We start from the raw sequence: 7,974 nt of genomic DNA, 5'->3' as shown, positions 1-7,974 counted from the left end.
AAGATCACGAATTTTCTCTTCTAAATTTTCTTGCTCCAAATCCGTAAGAATTTTGATGTTCCGATCCAATTCTTTCTTGGAACTTATAAAATTTATTAAAATTGTGTCCTCATTAAAATATAACGATAAACTTTAATATTATAGGTAAAAATCCCTTAAGATAAAATATAACATGAAAATATATTTCAACATTACAAGGAAAGCTCTAATCATATAGGATGGTATTATAGAAAGATCTGATCGTTCGTATCGTCCATAAAGGTCTTAATAAACTCCAACTCTAAAAGCAATAGTATTGCTTACCAAATGGACTGAGTTTATGATTGCACATTAATATCTCAAAGTGACAAAAATGTTGAGAGTTCCCTAGCAGGAGAGGAGCGCTCCTACGTCCTACCTCGCCAACTTAGGACTTGTCTCTTTTACGACTAGAATTTTATTTTTAATGTATTAATATTTGAATATCTTTGTGTCTTCTTCTGCTTTCGTCTCTGCCAAGATTTAATAAAAGGCAACAACTCAACCTCAAGAAATTAATTGTATGTTACCTTTCAAACAGTCATTTTTAGTCTCCTTACTGAATTAATTAGACAAAGTTGTGCTTATTTTAAAATGGTAGAAAGTGACAACAAGAAATTGGTTAGAGATGCATGCTGCATATCATTAAATGTCTTGGATGCATCAGTTGATTTGATTGTCAAGATACTAGTTAATTATCTTTCATCACCTATAAGATAAACTAATCAGTGCACAAAAGTTATACTATAATGATATTGAATATGCTGCATTGCTATGTAGATTAATGTAGAGATAGACACTGAATCAACGAGATGTGAAAGACACTTTTTTAAGAAAGCCATAGATGGGTCACCTAATCAGCTGAGTCGTGGGGAGTTCTCACCGGTCTTCAAGAAGCTGCATGGGCCGGGGAAAATGTGGCGTCGAATTTTCTTGTGAATTGAAAATTTTAGTGTTGCGGTCTGGAGGATCTGTGTCGCATCGGAATGGTGATGCTGTCAACCGCATTCGTCACCTCTTGAATAGAAAAATGAGTGAGCTCTGTTGCTCATATCAACATGGAGAGGTTAGATAATTCGGTAGCCAATGGTTTAATTAGCAAATCTGGCCTTTACTCAAGAGTCGTGTTTTGAATGGCGTGCACTAATGGGTGACTCCCTATGAAGTCCTCATGTTGCATCCCTCCTTTTAAAAAAAAAAAAAAAAAACGGATGACATGCACTTGTGCATTCTAGCATTTTTTTCATGTGTTGCGAGGGAGATGTTTTGTGGTTTAATTCTCTCTCTTGATTTCTTGCTAGTTTTTTGTTGCTTTTGTTTCTCTATCGAAAAAAAGAATTAGAAAAAGAAATCCATGCATGCTAAAACAGTACATTTTTAGCAAGTTTATTTAGTGAGCCATATGCATGCTAATTAACTACAGCAGCCCTCATTAGACCGGATTTGGATCCCCTCCATTAGGGGATCTATCCAGTTTCTCCGGTGGTACCCTATATAGCTTGCACGTGTCTCATTAACTATCTGAGGGACTAGATTTACTTTGTTAACCAATTGATAGTAACTATGGTTACCGTTGCTCTCTCACTTCTGCCCTCTTTTTCTCACCGCAAGCAAAATCCTTTCTTACCTGTCCAATCTCTCCAAAAGCAGAACAAGAAGATGCAGATTGCTAAAACAACTGTTACATCCCGTACTTTTGTACGCTGGATTTGTTGTAAGTTAATCGACATAAGTTCAAGGACAAGATTATTTTTGAGGTTCTATTTTTAACAAGTGATAAGTAAATGTCGTGTTGGTTCTGGTAAAGTGTCATTTTGGTTCTAGTTAAGCAAATCAAAAAGTATAAGTTTCATCGATGTAACATCCCGGGCTTTCGGGCTATGGCTTGAGTCGCTCGACGTATGTAAGTAGACTTGAGTCCTAGAGAATTTCGATCACATTTGATTATGCAAATAAAGAGCTCGTTGTATAAGAAGATGAAGTCCCGAAATGATTTCAGACTTAAAAGTGTGACGACGATGGTTGGAAATAATATTTGTGTGTGGCAAATGACACTATGAACTAGTGTTGTATCACATGAGCATAATAATGAGTATGAAGTGTGTTAAAAATAGTTATTACTTAAATGAATTGATATCAGGAAATTAATTATGTGGGTAATTGGTTAAAAGGGGGATTGTAGTGGGAAAATTAGTTAATGGTTTGCTGGATAAGCACTATATAAGGATTTCCACGTGTCTAATGACTAAGGAAGTGCTAATGACTAATATTAACAATTGCTTACGTGGCAGCTTGGTGAAAAATGTTAATTGATGTGGGCCCACGGTTATGGAGAGTATTAATCTTGATAGGATCCCATTCAATTAGAGAATTCTTTCACATGTATACAACAATTTCTCAAGCTAGACATTTTCTTACAAAATGAAAGTGGGCAGCAATTTATTTTCCTAAACCAGCAGCTACGTAAGTTGTAATTGGGTAGCAACAGACGTTTTCAATTTCAAATATGTTTTTCTCATGAAGCAACATTCGGGTTTTGCTAGCAATCACCGCTTCGATCTCGTTGTTCTGATACGTTGTTGAATCTGGGTTTTTCTTCAAAGTGAAGTAAGGTGGAAGAAGAGGAGTTCTTGGCAAATAAGATTAAACTCCATTGTGTGCAGCATTGGGAAGTATTGTAGCTTGAGGAGATTGAGGTATGTTAAGGCTAATCCTTTTCTTCTTTTGGCATGTTTTATGATGAATCTAGATATATATGAAAGTTATTCCATGAAGATTCCGCTTTTAATAAGCAGAGACATCTAGGCTATTCATGTCCTTATGATATCGTTCACGTATGTTATATATCAGATTAGTACAACTTATAGTAATAAGGATGATATTCATAACGTAATCGGAGGTGTAACGACCTTACGTCACTCTGAAGGAAGTTCTAAAGATTTGAAGAGGGTTCCTTAATCCTTATGTACTTTCATAAGAGCAGGATATGAGGTAGTATGTAGATATACATAGTACGTACACAGGCTTGATTAGAGTACTTTAGTTACCACCGAGCTGGCCGGTTGGGCCGCGATGTACCTTCAGTTACCACCAAGATAAGCCGGATGGATAGATATGTACATACCATCGGGTTATAGCCGGATGGGAAAGCGTGCGTTACCACCGAATTATAGCCGGATGAGCAAACACGTATTTACCATTGAGCGATGATCGGATGGGCAGTTATGCCCTCACTGTCGAGCTACGGCCGGCGGGGCAGATATGTCATATGCATTTACCACCGGGCTACGGCAGGCTGGGCAGTTATGCGGTTACCATCGAGCTACAGTCGAGTAGGAAGTTATCACTAATTAGTGGGCAGTCAGCATCACGACGATGAGGTGACCTCTCTCTCTCTGTGTGTATATATAGACACACACCTACGGGATTGTAGTAATATACATGTTATGGCTCTCAGCGGGTAAGTCAGAGGTTACATGTTGATTCTTATCCCTCTTATTCATAGCATGTTATTATTATGTTTCATTTTTGCCTTACATACTCGGTACATTATTTCGTACTGACGTTCTTTTGCCTGGGGACGCTGCATTCATGCTCGCAGGTTCAGATAGGTTGTCAGGAGGATTGCACCAGTGGAATTTGCTGTGTACCAGCCAGCGTGGTAAGCTCCATGTCATTCGAAGTTACCGGGTTAGAGTTTTGTGTATATGCAGTATGAGTAGGCCGAGGCCCTGTCCCGACCGTGTTACAACTACACTTCTGTAGATGCTTGTAGACTTGTGTGGTCAGTTTAGTATGGAGGCCTTGTTGGCCCTTATATATGTCTATTATGAGTTATTACTGCTTACAGATACATATACTGGCATAGTCGGCTGGTAGCTATTCATGTACGCGTTGGGATGGTCCCATCTTGTTGAGTTAGTCAAAAGTATAGATGTTGCAGTATGAGGCCTCGTCGGCCCAAATATGATATTATGTTTTATAGGTTGGCCTCTGGGCCTTATGCGTCTTCCGAGACATAGAGGATACGAGTTACAGTTTGGTTCGCTTGGCCTAGTAAGGTGCCGGGTGTCAATCACGCCTCACCTAGGTTGGAGTGTGACAACAACAAAATCATTCTCCTTTTTTTTACCACCATTTTCACACCAAGAAAGGGAAGAAAATACATTTCATCCAAGTCTCTCAATAAGAAGACAAGAACAAAATTGAATGGATGCACTTAGAGTTATAAAATTTCCGAAGTCTAAGCAAGGTGAGCCCATTCAACTACTATGAATAAGAAGAGGAAACTAAAATTTAAAAAATTCAATCTTGAATTTAAGAAGCGTTTTTGTCTTCCTGAAAAGCTTTTTCAATTTGGGGTTATTTTAAAACTATGAAGGCCCAGTAAAGGTGATAAAATGGTGGATACTTAGATTTGGGGTTTTTGGGAATTATAATTTTTTATTGGGTTTTCTTTCTCTATGTTGTTCTTATAATTGTAATCTTCAATTGAATTTTACTCTCAAAAATAATACCGAAATTTTTTTCCAAAAAATAAAAATAAAAATTATCCGTATTATTTTTACTTGAAATTCTTCGAATCGGATTGAGTTATTACATGGTGAACTTGCACTAGAACCTCTCTCTGTGTGTTAAAGAATATTATGAAATTTATTAGTTTTCTAAAAAGATGGTATAAAATAAATAAGAGAGGTATAAGGTGAGTTTTGTGTAATTTTTATACCACGTTTGGTGCAAGGTATAAATTTGGGGCCCTTATATATTATTTTATACCTTATACCAAACGTGGTATAAAATGGGATGAGGCCTCGTCGGCCCGGATTTGGATGAACCAAACGACCACTAAGGGTATAATTGGCCCTAAAGTATAACGAAGGGTATGGATAAACTATTTTTCAAAGTTTAGGGGTAATTTTAACCCTTTTCCGTATTTTAAAACTATGAAGGCCCAGTAAAGGTGATAAAATGGTAGATACTTAGATTTGGGGTTTTTGTATGGACTTCACTATCTTTTTTTGGGTTTTGTTTCTCTTGTTGTTCTTATAATTGTAATCTTCAATTGAGGCTACTCTCTCCATTTCAACATTTCCCTATGAGATTCTTCCTCGTACATGGTGAACTTCACAGAATTAAAGAATATTATGAAATTTAAGTTTTCCAAATTTGATTTACACAAGTAAATGTTGGCGACCGTTGCATGTAATTGCTCTAATTTTTGGAGAGCTTTGAGAGTGAGGGAAGGATCTTTTGATGGCAGTGAAAAGAAAAGAGGAAGAGAGAGGAGAGAGAACTGCTAGCAACTATGATTAATAATATTTTGTTAATAAAGTTAATCTAGTCCCTTAGATAGTTAATGGGAGACGTGTAAGCCATTAGGGTAGCACTGGAGAAACTGGATAGATCCAAATCCCGTTAGACCTACTAAAGTATAGCAGTTGGGCTAGCTTGTTACTTTACTCAAGTACACACGAAGAATCAAGTCTTTCACGAGGGCCCAACACCTGCGAGGATAACCTGGCCCATTGCTTAACATTGTTAACGTGGCGCTGCTTTCATAATCTTTGGGTCGTTGACACTTTTGTCCCTATTTTGTGCTGATTTTTAATTTTTGTCCCTCATAACAAGCCACCTTTTTTTAGAGCATGCGTTTACATTTCGCATCATAAAATTCCAGAAGCTATGCTTCGCGTGACTTTTTTCCTTAAATAATTTATTCCCGCCAGGCATTAGTGATTTGCTAAAGCGCAAAAATTAAAGACCAACCTATTTGAAGGACAAATCGTGCAATTTTTGCTACAAATTATAAGAGAATTTGGCACCGTATGATAAGTTGGCCCACTAAATGGTATAAACTTCTCAAGTTTGTGAAAATGGCACTCCATAGCTAGGATAGGTTTGGCAAACGCTGAGGTGTGGTTGCGGGGCAAACCTGCTTGAACTAGCAAAGACTTCAACCCGCTACCGCCCTGCTTAGCATAATTTGCTATTTTCAATTAGCACTGCCCCGCCCCACTTCTGTTTTCTTTTTTTTTTTTTTTTTGAATATATGATATTAAATTCTGAAATTTATTTAAAACCTGATGAAAGATTATGAATGAGTCAATTCTCTAAGATGTTTAGTTTTGTCAGCCAGTTTTTTTTTTTTTTTTTTTTTTTTTAAAAAAAGAAAACTTTACTTAAAACGAGATTATCTTAAGGCCATGATGATATGACCAACAACAAAATATAGCAGACCAATTCGTGCTCAGTACAGCCGTCATTTTAGTTGTGATACTTAAGTTATTAATAGTGACTTCCCCAATTTAATTTGCATCATAATATCTTTTCTGCCATAATATAAAGAACACATTAAAAAGAACGACCAATTATGACTTCCTGTGTTTCGTTAATAATTAATTATACGAAGTTCTCGTTTTTAACTAATAAATTGTGTGATTCAAATTTTTTTTGTTTCGATTTTTAAAAATGTATATAACCCTTCTCTGTTACTTTTAAACCCAAAAAGTGATCCAAAACACGACTAGGGGTGTTCTTTGATATTCGGTTTACAGAATCATCTCATAAAATTAAAACCAATGAAAAACACCGGTTTGGTTATTTCGTTTTGGTTCTTTTTTTCAATTTTTATTTACTAGCCGTGGTATTCTCTCTGATAATCTTTTTTTTGCGGACATATTGTGTGATTCAAATTTATTTATTTTTTAAAAAGAAAAAAAAGTTAAAATTATGTTTAAACCCTCATTGCATCAGATTTTTAAAAAAATAGTATATATTTTGAATCCGTCCTGTCCCGCATAACTTTTAAACCCAAACCGCCCCGCATAGTCTTAAACCTACACCACGCCGCATAGTCTTAAACCTACACCACCCTGGCCACTCCGTTTGCCATCTCTATAGGATATATCTGATAGGAAAAATCCATTTTTTCCTTTCACTTTCCTTAAAGCCAAATGTGTCTTTGAATATAAGTTCAATTATTTTGTGGTCATTATCAAGTAGAGTACAATTTTAATTAGGTTCTAATTGAAAATTTCGAGACTTGTAGTAAAATAATGTAAGCAGTTGCATTAAAAAAAAATTCGAAGTCGTTGTGAAATTGTTTATAAGTAATAATATTTATTGTGAACTTATATTTCGTCATAATCACGACATTTCCATTTAAAATACAATCATTGTCCAAACCGTTTTGGGCGTTGTAATATTATCACACCACATAATTAAATAAGAAACTATATTACTAAACATACAGGAACGAAGGGGGAAGTTGGATTTGGAAAGTGAGGCAAAGGCCATTGGCAGTGAGAAGTGGACTGACACATTACTATTTACTAGCTGCATAGTTTGTATACGTTTTGTAATAAATATTTTGCTATGTTTGGTAAATTAGAAAATACTGTTATCTTTGGAAAATATGGATCTAATTTCATATGTATAAGAAATTGTTTCAAAAGTAAAATAGCGAGAATACTATTGAACAAAATGGTTGGTCTACGACTCTACGTTACCTAAAATTCCTCGTCCAAAAACAAAATGGCAGAAAGTCGAGAAACACAATTTGAAAGAAAGAAAAACGTGGGATAATAGTGAAAATATAGTGAAAGTTGTACAAGTCATGTATTTCGTCCATTATATTCAACGATAACAATTTTTAAAAGCAATGAATTATTAAAGTTTCAAAGGTATAATGATAGGAGCAATAGTTAAGTAATTAAGTAATTAACTTTATGCAAGTGATCAAACTAAAGAGTCTCAATCTACTTTTGTTAATTGCTTCGGTAAGTCCTATGCCCTGTCTTTTCCTATCATTGCTTCAAGAATCGTCCTTTAATTATGCAATCATGTTTTGTGACGATTCTTATCTATACGTTAATATTTTATTCTTGAAATGGTTGAACGAAGAAATATTTTATTTTGTGGCTCACAATTGATATTAATTGTGTGAGGCGTTTTTTA

The 7,974-nt window shown here is 35.5% G+C and overlaps 1 long non-coding RNA gene across 1 annotated transcript; it reads left to right on the top strand.

Moving 5' to 3' along the window:
- Nucleotides 1-1,181: 1,181 nt before the first annotated feature.
- On the top strand, nt 1,182-3,944 carry LOC132058277 (uncharacterized). Its single transcript, XR_009415232.1, has 3 exons — nt 1,182-1,286; nt 2,388-3,398; nt 3,620-3,944. It is a non-coding gene; the product is annotated as an uncharacterized LOC132058277 (long non-coding RNA).
- The last annotated feature ends 4,030 nt before the right edge of the window (nt 3,945-7,974 follow it).

Source organism: Lycium ferocissimum, chromosome 5, assembly GCF_029784015.1.
Source record: "Lycium ferocissimum isolate CSIRO_LF1 chromosome 5, AGI_CSIRO_Lferr_CH_V1, whole genome shotgun sequence".
NCBI classification, from domain to species: domain Eukaryota; kingdom Viridiplantae; phylum Streptophyta; class Magnoliopsida; order Solanales; family Solanaceae; genus Lycium; species Lycium ferocissimum.
Note: the sequence above shows the minus strand (reverse complement) of the source record. Positions and strands in the feature narration are given on the sequence as shown.